This window comes from Pipistrellus kuhlii, unplaced genomic scaffold (genome assembly GCF_014108245.1).
Source record: "Pipistrellus kuhlii isolate mPipKuh1 unplaced genomic scaffold, mPipKuh1.p scaffold_m20_p_11, whole genome shotgun sequence".
NCBI lineage: Eukaryota > Metazoa > Chordata > Mammalia > Chiroptera > Vespertilionidae > Pipistrellus > Pipistrellus kuhlii.
The window spans coordinates 30,280,480-30,292,305 of record NW_023425416.1 but is presented as its reverse complement, the minus strand read 5'-3'; positions in this window follow the sequence as shown (position 1 = coordinate 30,292,305).

The window sequence follows — 11,826 nt, the reverse complement described above, 5'->3', positions numbered from 1 at the left end:
GCTCCCACAAGGGAAGCACTGCTCAGCCAGAAGCTAGACTCATGGTTGGCGAGCACAGTGGTGGTGGTGGGAGTCTCTCCCGCCTCTGTGGCAGCACTAAGGATGTCCCTTGGGTAGCAGGCCTACGCCGTCAGTCAGACATCCCCTGAGGGCTCCCAGACTACAAGAGAGCAGAGGCTAGGCTGAGAGACCCAGCCCCCACTCTCCCCCCCAAGAGTGCATGAATTTCATGTACCAGGCCTCTAGTCCATACATAATCAAATACAGTAGTAGGAATTATTTTGAATAGTCCATAAACAGTGATCAACATAGGTGGAAGTGGAAATGTTAGGAAATGGCCACACCTATAAATGTGTTCTCTTTTCCTATAGCACTCCCTTTTAGTTCAATTTGATACAAACACCTCTTTCATACTCAGAATAGAAAAATGTCCCATTACTTTAGCCTTTTTATGACCATTAACAAATTATAGGGGAAAAAACAACTTTGGCAGATTCTGCTTAAACATTCTGAAATTCTATGATGCTTACTCAAAGCAGTCAACCATTAGATTCATTAAGTGTGGTTATCTAAGAATAGGATTACTAATTAAACTTATAATTAAGCTTTTGGATCAGTAGATAAAATATGTGGATGTGTTTGTCTTCTGTTGTTGCATAACAAATTGCTTAAAACAGCATGCATGTTTATCTTCACAGTTTCTGTGGGTCAGGAGTCCAGGCAAGATGAAACTATGTCCTTTGCTCAGCATCTCACAAGACTGCACTCCAGGTGTTGAGTGAGGCTGTGGTCTCCTCTAGAGGCTCAACAGAGGAAGAATCTACCTTCAATCAGATGTTGGCAAAATTCCCTTACTTGTGGTTGCAAAGGCAGAGGGCCCTGATTTCTCGAAGACTGTTGACTTGGAGGACACCCTCCACTCCTAGAAGCTGCCTGCAGATCATTGCCACATGGGCTTTCCAACCAGCCAGCAAGGAGAATGTTTAGAGCAAAATGGAGGCTTATAACACTAGTAGCTCTGCACATAAATCCATGCACCAGTTGCTCTCTGCTGCCCTCCTGTAGCTCTCTGCCTGCTGCCCTGCCCTCCTGTAGCTCCCACACTCCCTCCTAATAGCTTGCTGCCCTGCTCCCTCTATAGCTCTCCGCCTCCCACTTGCTTTGTGCCCTGCCCTATCCTGTAGCTCTCCCCAGCCTACTTGTAGTTTGCTGATCCAACCTCCTGCAGATTTGTGATCAGTTCATTATGCGGTTGATCATTACACCTCAGGGCATAATAGATAATTAGCATATTCCTCTCTTATTATGTAGGATAATGTAATTATGAGAGTGATATCTCATTACCTTTACTATATTCAATTGGTGAGGAAAAAATCACAGGTCTCATTTTTACTCAACAGGAGAATATTATCCAAGGCTATGAATGCCAGGAAACTTAAATCATGGAGGTCTTTCTGCACAGTAGATACTCAATATTAAGATCTTTTGAAAGGATGTGTATTTCTCTCAGGAGTTAAGTAGGGAGAGCTGATAGCCATGGACCTCAAGCAGCAATGACTATTCTGCTCTAATGCTCTTTCACACCTTTGTGGTCTGTCTTCCCACAGTTTAACATGGAAAGGATTCACCTTCGCAGGCACCAGGACACGCTTTGTATGCAGCAGCAACAGCAACCAAGCCACATAGTCTCTGGAGGGCATCTCAGCAGACACTCAGAAACCTCAGGGAAGGACCAAAGAGGCCTCCCTCCTCTCTACGCTTGAAAGTGCACACATAGCAGAATCCTTTCTCTAAAAATTAAAGCCTGGTTTTATCTGACTTTACAAAACAATCAACTAAGTATAATAAATTCACCCACTGCTCGTGCCACTCTAGACTGATGATGGCATCGGCTTCATTTGATTTCACCTTGTTTTTCTCCAAAAATGTGTTTCTTTCTGATCTTTCCATGGAAACTTCCCATACAAGAGCTTCATGGCATGCTTTATATAGATCCAGCTCCAACCTTATTTTATGTCCTTAAAAACATCCTCAAGTGCCAAGTCACCCAACAATCTGAAGTCAGGAAAGACTCTAGTCCCAACCACACTAAAATTTCTAACAAAAAAAAAAAGAAATGACTTGACTGGCTGAAAGTGCTTGAGACTTCTGGGTGTCACCATTATGTGGTTGTGCTTCAGCGCTCTGAAATAATGGCCCTTTCATCTCAGGTCCACCCATCACTGTCTGAAGAAGGAAAAAAGTGCTGAAGCCATAAAATACTGAGGAAAGGTGAGGGTACTGCCTCATTGCCTATAAAATATGGTTTTTATTTCAAAGCTGCAATAGAATTCTTTTTCTTTCTAGTACTGAGAGTTAGTCTTATATGCTCAAACTTTCACTTCATGGCTTAATGTGAGAAAATCTCATTTTGCTTTGAAATTCCATTTTTTTGTAAAACGTTTCATTGTAAATAATGGGTTTTCTTACTCCTGTTGAAATGCACTTCATTGTCTATAATAGAGACCTAGCAAGGTCCAGGTGTGCTGCAGAGAGAAATGAGCATAAGGCAGCAGCATATAGCCCAGGACATATTGGTTAAAGTCTGAATAGGAAACACCCCGAGGCATATAATGGGCCTAAATGAAATAATTAGATATTATTATACACATATGCTATGTGTTTACTTGACTCCTTGGTACAATTGACAACCTTCTTAAAAAACAAACAAAAAAAACAACAAAAAAACAGACAAATGAAAACCCCTCATTTATTCTGGAACACTATATGCCACTTATACCATCCTATTGCACTTAATGGCACTATCTTTTAAAAAACATATCTCTAATCCCTAAAAATTTTTTCAGGTCTTTCCCAGCATTTAAAGCCTGGCTTTGCTATAGTATACAAGCTATGCAAACAGTCTATATGCTTCACCTCTGTGATCCTCAGTTGCCCCATCTATAAAACAGGGCTAATGAGAGCATCTACTTATATTGTGAAGATTTCGGTGACAGCACACGTAAAGCACAATCCTAGACAGTGCTTGGTTTATCATAGATATCATAGGCCTCTCATATTCCCTCCTTTCTATGTGTTATCAGTCTCTGAGACCTCTGCCTGTGGCTTTAACAATCACTGCATTTAGATGATGCCCACATTGAAATAATCAATTTTGGTATCTCAGGCACCATTCTTGCATCTTCAACTTCATGGTGGGCATTTCTCTCTGATAGTTCATCTGCCCCTCAAAAACAGTGTGTCTGAAACCAATTAGAATTCTTTTCTCCTTGAAAAAAAAAAATAGTCTCCGGAAAAACATTTGGCAGTTCCTCCGGGAATTAAACCTAAAGTTACCGTGTGATCCAGCAATTCTACTCCCTAGTATATAGTCAAGAGAGTTGAAAACAAATATCCACACAGAAACTTGTTTGTGAATGCTCATAGCAGTATTATTCATAATAACCAAAAAGTAGAAACAACCCAATGTTCATCCACTGATGAATGGATAAACAAAATATGGTATATCCATACAAGAGAACATTATTTGGCATTAAAAAGAAATAAAGTATAGACACATGCTGCAACATGATGAACCCTGAAAACATGCTAAGCAAAAACAGGCAGATACAATGTTCATATGTTGTATGATTCCATTCATATGAAATGTCCAAAAGAGGCAAATCTACAGGGATAGGAAGTAGATGAGTGGTTGTTGGAGCCTAGAGGGGATGGAGGAATCAGGTGACAGAAAAGGGGTGCTAGGTTTCTTTTGGGAGGTGATAAAAATGTCCTGGAATTAGTGTTGATAGTTGCGCAGCATTATGAACATGTGAAAAACCACTGAGATGCATACTTTAAGAATGATAAAACGATGATTTTTATTTTATGTGAATTTTATGTCAATTTTAAAAGAAGAAAAAGCAACTTCTGTAGGCAGAGCAGTGACACTAGCTGGAAGCAAAGGGGACTGGGCCGGCAATGCAGAAAGGGGGCTTTGATCTCCAGCAAACCAAGGTACTCATTAAGGGCACCAGAACAAGGTCCTGAGGGGATGTCACTAAGCTCACTTCTAAGCCATTCTCGGAATCTGACTCCCCGAGGCTCAACCAAATGGGTCATTTATGCAGCTTTGCTGAAATATATTCAAATCCATACCTAATGACCAAAAAAAGAAGTGAAGATTGAAGGGTGAAAGTAGCCTAAGAAAGGGCTTGAAATAGAAAAGAAGCTCCTCACGGACACATTTGTTATATTCATTATTGCCTGGTTCAACGGGAAGGGCAATGAATCATTTGCTCTGAATACATTTAATATGTCCCGTGTACTGTCTGTTATGTCATTCTCTTTCTCCCTGCTTCTTTCCTCTTTAATCAAAAGTTTGACCATGAAGACAAATAGGAGGTCTAAAACTTTGAAAATTTTGTAACTAAAGCAAAATCCAGTCCCTTCCAGGGACTCGGCTGGAAGTCAGGTTCTTTGATGGTATTCTGTCAGATGACCTGGTTTAAGGTGAAGAGAATATTTCGAGGAGTTTTTAAAGACATGCTGTACCTGCCTTTTTCAAAACTGTACTAATATTCTGGTTTAGGAAAAGTTCCCATGAAAAGGACTTTGGAGAAAAACATTCCCATATTGTCCCTCCCAGCCCTCTGACTGTGGAACAGATCTAAATAGACTCTAAAGGAATCCATGTGTTCCCACAGATGGCTGTTGAAAATGAATCATGCTTATCCATTTAAGAAAACAGAGAGAAAAGAACAAGGAATACAGAACTTTGTGATGTAGCCAAGCCATGTCCAGGGTCTCATGAGTGGCCAGAGTCAAATCATCTGGGGTTAGTTTGATCCTCCAAATTCTTCTCTCCCCAGCCTCATTTTTTATAACATTTCCAAAAGAGCAGCCACTACCCTCTAACCTTTGTTGTGCATCACACAATCTGAAAATGATTAGGAAAAGCTGACGCACCCTACCTGGTTGTACTACGGTAGTTCACTAGTGCAGCCATAGCAAAGCACCACAAACTGAGTGGTTTGAACAGGAAGGTACTGCCTCACAGTTCTAAAGGTCAGAAGTGTAAGATCAAGGTGTCTGCAAAGTTGATGCCTCCTGAGGGCTGTAAGGAAAGAGTCTGCTTCAGGACCCTCTCTCTGGCTTGTAATATGGCCATCTTCTCCCTGTGTCTCTTTGAATCATCTCTCTCTTTGTGTCCAAATCTCCTCTTTTTTCAAGATAGTATTGGATTAGGGCTGACCCATAATGATCACATTTTAACTTGATTACCTCTATAGCGACCCAATCTCCAAATTAAGGTCACACTCTGAGGTACTGGGAGTTAGGACTCCAACATATCTTTTTTTCTTCTATATCCTCCCCTATAACTAAAATGGGAACATATGATTCTCAATTCTCAGCCTGCAGCAAATTCTAAATACCTTTGACATATCACATTGGTTTTGCATCAAATTTATTGCTGAATTTCATTCAACATATCTTTTGAGGGACACACAATTCGTACAGTATGCAACTTAATGAAGAGTTGAGGGTCCCTTTCTCTTACCAGCTAGGAAACCCTCTATTGAAGATGGATGTAGGGAAGTTTGGTTCTGGGCCAACCAGGAAGGAGTGTTTAAAAAAAACAGTGTGCAAGGAACAGGGATAAAGAGATGTGTGGACTTCCCAAGAGTCCTAAGGGTAAAGCTGCAATCTGGAGTCCAGCCAAACTAACTTACATAGGCAAAGGTCAGTGGCTGCGTGCCTAGCATACATCATAGATGCTCTGCAACAATCTATTTAAGTGAAAAGAAATGCAGACCAAGCTGGGAGTGAATGCAACATAAATACAAGATGAGATTGTATCAGATAGGAAGTCTCAGTTGTAAACAACAGAAAATGACTCTGCCTGATTTAAACAGAAAACAAAAATTCATTAGGAGGATATTAGGATTGCAAGGAAACTTTTAGGTCAAAAGGTTCACTATCTTGCTTGTGGTAATAATTTTACAGATGTATCCATTTGTCAAAAAATATCAATATGAATTTTAATATGTATTTTATTGTATGCCATTTGTACCTCAATAAAACTGTTTTTGAAAAAAGATATTGAGATTTTCTGTACACTGATTCTGGGAATGTAAACTGGGATAGTCACTTTGGTAAACGATTTGGCATTCTCTATGAAAACGAGACAAAAGCATATCCTAGGACCCACCATTTTATTCCTAAGTATCCAATAAAAATGCATTCAAATCTTCACCAAAACAATAGACAAGGATTATTCATATTAATAAAAAGCAAACTGCCCAAATGCCCATCTGTGTGAAGAAAAGGTTAACCCTGCAAGCCTGAACTACTTAAACCCTGCCATGCCCAAAGTCTTCAGGACTAGTCCTTGGCATAGATCCTGGAAGAAGATATCTGAGCCCTTGGGATATCCTGCCTGAAAACAGTGTTTTTGTACTCCTAAAGCCATGGGCTATGCCAGTTAGCTTAAGCTAATAATGTCATTTATGTGAGTACCTGTTTCTGCATTCTTGAGCCTTTGAGCCATGATGTGTCAATTTGATCTATGAGGGTGTGGAGATTGAGTAGCTGAGGTCATTGATGTGGGCACACATATACCCACATGACTGACCTCAGAAAAAGGAAGAAAGAAAGAAAGAAAGAAAGAGAAAGAAAGGAAGAAAATAAAAAAGAAGTAAAATAAAATAAAAAAAGCAAACAAACCCAGGACATCAAGGCTTGTATGGGCTGCCCTGATTGACAACACTTTGCACACTGCCACACATACTTGCTGGGAAAATTGAGCACTGTCCATTCAACTCCACTGGGAGAAGACAACTAGAAGCATGTGCCTAATTTTCTCTGGACTCAGGCCTATGCAACTTTTCCCTTTGTTGATTTCAATCTGTATCCTTTCATTATGATAAAGTTTAACCATATGACAGCTTTTCCGAGTTCTGTGAGTCTTTCTTGCAAATCACTGAACCTGAGTATGGTCTTGGTGACCTCTGACACAATGGCTAAATACAGTATAATAGAATTATAAAATGCAATGCTTTACTGTTCCAATCAGAGTAGAAAAGCTACAACTACACAAAACTATAAGGATGAGTCTCAAACACAATGTTAGAAATATACAAAAGAATACGTAGTATGATTAGTTGCACAAAAGCAGGCACAACCAATATATGATGTTAGGAGTTATAACCTAAATGAGGAGAATAATCAATTAACTGAAACTAATCAGAATTGACATAGATTATTAAAATTAGAAACTGAGAACAGGAAAATAGTTATTATAACTGTATTCCATATTTTCAAAATGTTAAGTAGAGACATGGAAAATATCTTATATAATAAAAGCCTAATATGCTGTGTTGGGTCGTCTATTCAAACTGTCAAATCATAATAGGCTAATGATATGCTAAAGTAGGGGTGTCGAACTCAATCAGAGAAGGGGCCAAAATCTAAAATCCAGCCTAAATCGCGGGCCGAATGGTTTACTGAACAAGTCATAAACTGTCATTGTGATGGAAACGCAGCGGAGTGCAGTGATGACAGCGTGGTGTGGGCCACATTGCAAGGCCTGGCGGGACGGATTTGGCCCGCGGGCCTTGTGTTTGACACATGTGCTCTAATCGATAGGTTAGTTTGCTACTGGGGTCTGGTTGATTGGGACTGAGTGACACTGGCTGAACACACCCTGGAGCTTTCCTGTGGTCCCTCCCAAGCCCAGTTGTACACTGGTGGGATCCCTCAGCCTGGCCTGCACCCTCCCACAATCCAGGACCCCTCAGGGGATGTCAGAGAGCCAGTTTTAGCCCAATCCCACAGGCTGAGGGACCCCACGAGTGCAGGAATTCATGCACTGGGCCTCTAGTAAAAAATATAATAAAAGATCTAAGTAGAAGCCCTAGAGAGAAAAGCTATAATAACTGAGATGAAAAATACACTGGATGGGATTAATGACAAATTAGCCATGGAAAAAAGAAAAGAGTAGTGAATTGAAGACATAGCAATAGAAATTATACAAAGTAAAACACAGGAAGAGAAAAAAAATAGAAAAAAAAGTGAATCGTTGGGCTGAGAGACAACTTCAAGTAGCCAAATGTACATATTATTGAAGTCTCTGGAAGGTAGAATAAAAGTCCAAACTATGAAAACTATAAACCCAAGATCCAAGAAAATGGAATTGCACAGGAAACATGAAGTAAACACCACCAAGACACATCATCGAGTTGCTCATATCTAGTGATAAAAAGAAGAGCCTTAAATCACTTGGAGTGGTAGGAGAATATTTCAGAGTCACCGGACAGATCTGGAACTGTGTTCTGGAAATTGTAATGTTTTATTACCTTTTTTAAAGCTATACACATTCTAGCAAGAATTGATTAAAAGTGAAGAAGCCTGAAAGAAGAAGAAAGAAAAGAAAAGAGAACAAGTTAGGAGGGTTTCACAGTAATCCAGTGAGTTCAGTGAATCTGAAATAGGGTTGTAAAGCAGAGATGAAAAATAGGAGACGTTTAGGAAATAAACTGACAGTACTTGAAGACTGTTTGTGAAGGTTAGAAAAAAAAAAGTTCTTGCAGGGCACTGGTAGATAGTGTCAAAATTCATTGAGCAAAGGGGGAATATGATTTAATTTGACATTCCGAGTTTGAGGTACATACAGGCTCTCCATTTAAATCTAGGAAAGATGTCTGGTATACCGATATAGATTTGGGAGTAATCAACACATAATCTGAATTATGTCCCCCAGGCCCCCAGCCTTCTTACCTTTAATATATGAATACAATGGCCTGAATTTTAATTTCGTGCATGCAAATGCAAGAAGTCTGGCCCCACCAAACATTCTTAGAGCAAAGTAGGGAAAGGACCTAGGACCCAGATCTTTGAGGAGTGGCACTAGCCAGCGAGTGCTCTTGTCTCTGGACTCAGAGGAGGGTCTTGGGGCTGGGACTCAGACCTTTGAGGAGGGGGCACTGCCTGGCTGTGCTGGTACCTCTGGAAGGGGCAATGAGGCTGGCATGAGAGCATTGGGAAAAGTACAAGCTAGAGTCAGATTCTCTTTCAGAAAGAAACTGCTGCTAAGAAGCATTGCTAGTGTGACCTTTAAGAACACAAAGCAAAACCGAAAGGAGCAAATCCCTTTTGATTCCTTCAAACTTGCAGTCACTCTTCTTTGGCAAAGCCTCACGGGGAGCAGCTGGCTAAGAGGAAGGAGAGTGGTTTACAAAATCCCAGCATCACTAAGTGGAGCACAGAATAATATGTATGGAGTTGAGAGACAATTACTTAATATCCGCACACTTTACCCCAGGGGGTGGTGGGTTGGGAATGAGATAGGTACCTTCTTGTTGTTGTTGTGGCTCTAATCAGTAATCGTGGTTCCAAGGCATGAATGCGTTGAATCTTGCTTGGTGGTCTCATGGAGCTGCTTGTGTTTTCAGAAGGGAAGACATCATGACTTCTGTCACCAGCAGCCTCTCTTCTTCTAGAGACAAGGTGAACTCTGAACTTGAGAATAGAGAGGGAGAGAGAATCTAAGCTAGGACAATTCTGAAAAGCTGTTATCTTGTAAAATGGTTTTTAAATGTGTTCTTTATCTCTTACATGTTTAAAACTAGTAAAACGAAATTCTTCACTCAGATGATGTCAGCCAGCTAGCTACATATTACATTTCAAATGGTAGTCTTAGGTCTTGCTACATCCATCTCCACCAATAGCAAGAAACCCAGACACAGAAGGGAAGTGAGCAGCTCTGGCAATGCTAAGCTGCCAAGGAAAGGGACCTGTTCTAAGGCTGCCTCTTTGGAAAACAAAAGAGGTAAGCTCCTAATAAGGACACGATTGTAAGATACAAGGTGGATGGAAGCTGAGAGTTGAATACCTGCTGTTAAGGGGGAGGAACATTCAGTTTTAAGATAAACCTGGCAAAGAGCCATCAAAGAAACTTGGGAAGGAAATTCTTAGAAAAGAGAAAAACCTTGACATGGTCTTAGAAAACTACTGTTTATGAATTTACAGCTACATGAAGAGGACTCAATTCATGCTGTCATTTTGAGCGACTTTTACAATTCTATAGAACAGCAGCAATAACAGTACTTCTGTTGTCCTACCTGCCTCTTCGACCTTATATGTTTTTTGAGCTTGACAAGCCTAGAGTTTAAAACATTGTTTCCGTCATGGAGGATCTCAGAATCACAGGATGTCAGGTCTAGACAGGCCCTTGAAGCAAGAAATATCATAAAGAGCTAAAGGGAAATCTGTAGTAATAAAAATTTCATAGCTATAAGCAAAGGCCTCTGGGGAGATAGAGTCATATCTGTAAGGAAGGAAAAAGATCACTAAAGTTACGGAAGGAAGGTTAGACCAAGGAAATAACTTCAAAATAAATAAACATTTCAAATAAAGCAACTGTGGATTAGGATGAGAATTACAATTTTATTCATTTTGATGAAGTTTTTACACCGTTAAATAACAAAGATCTTTCATCTAGGAAACTCAAGTATTTATACATAAATTCTGAGTAGGCAATGTTTTTCAAAATTTTATAGAGATGTGAATTCTCACAGATAGGAAAGATAAAACAAGTTAGGTACAAAGAAGTATTATTCTAGTTACACTTATTGAGCCTCAAAATGTGCTAAGATCTTCAAATGTCTACTCTCTAGTTCCATCCTAAGTCAACTTGACCAATGTTACAGCTGAATTGAATGGTTGTGTCCCCACTCCTCCCCCAAATTCATATGCTGAAGCCATCACCTCAGGAAGGGGCCTCTAAGAAAGTATTAAGGTTCAATGTGGTTTTAAGAATAGGGCCCTAATTCAATAGGATTAGTGTCCTTTTAAGAAGAGACATCAGAGCACTTTCAATCTCTATGTCTCCTCTGTCTTTGTGCGTATTCACCAGGGAAAGGCCATGTGAGGACATAGTGAGAAGTTGGCTGTCTATAAGCCAGGAAGGGAGTCCTTACCAGAAACCAATTTTTCTGGCTCCTTGATCTTGGATTTCCCAACCTCCAAAATTGTGAGAAAATAAATTTCTGTCGTTTAAGCCACCTAATCTGTGGTACTTCGTTATAGCACCCAAGCTGACTAAGACAACCACCAAATCACATACGTTGTTATACAGTACACTGCTCATAGGTGAACCACTGCATAAATTCTCCAGTGATAACTGATAAGTAGTATGTGCTACTCTATTTCACAACATTATTTTATTTATGATTTTTAAATAAAAATTTTATGGCATTATATTGACACACTGAGAAATGGTAGCATCAGGTAAATAGCTGTAATGGAATGGGTTTGAGCCCAAGAGTTATATTAAAGATTGGGAGTGCATAAGAAGGAAAGGGTGACTGTCATTATTTGGAAGCACAAGCTCCATGTACTATGGGGATGAGGAGGACCCTGATCGCATGTCTGTTATTTCAACCAAGATAATCCAGACCTAAAATAGCTCACTTGTCACAGGACTTTAAATAGAAAGGATGACAACATAAGTGTTGATTGGCATGCTCTTCAGCTTAGTTCATTTTATAAGAACATACATTAGGTACCTACTGTGCACCAGGCCTTCTGCTTGGAGATGGAGGGGGTTATAAAATAGCTACAGAAATCCTCATGGTAAAGAGTTTGGGATTTGGAATTAAATAGAGTGGGGTTGAAATTTTAAGTAACCAATTTACATGCTATGTGTTCTCAGGCAGGTAACTTAATTTTTTTGAGCCTTATTCCTACTTTACAGGGTACTTAGAAGATACTGCAAGTGAAACCCACAGAACAGTGTTTGACGCATCATAAGTCATTATCAGACTGCTGTTAATATCGATAATGTAA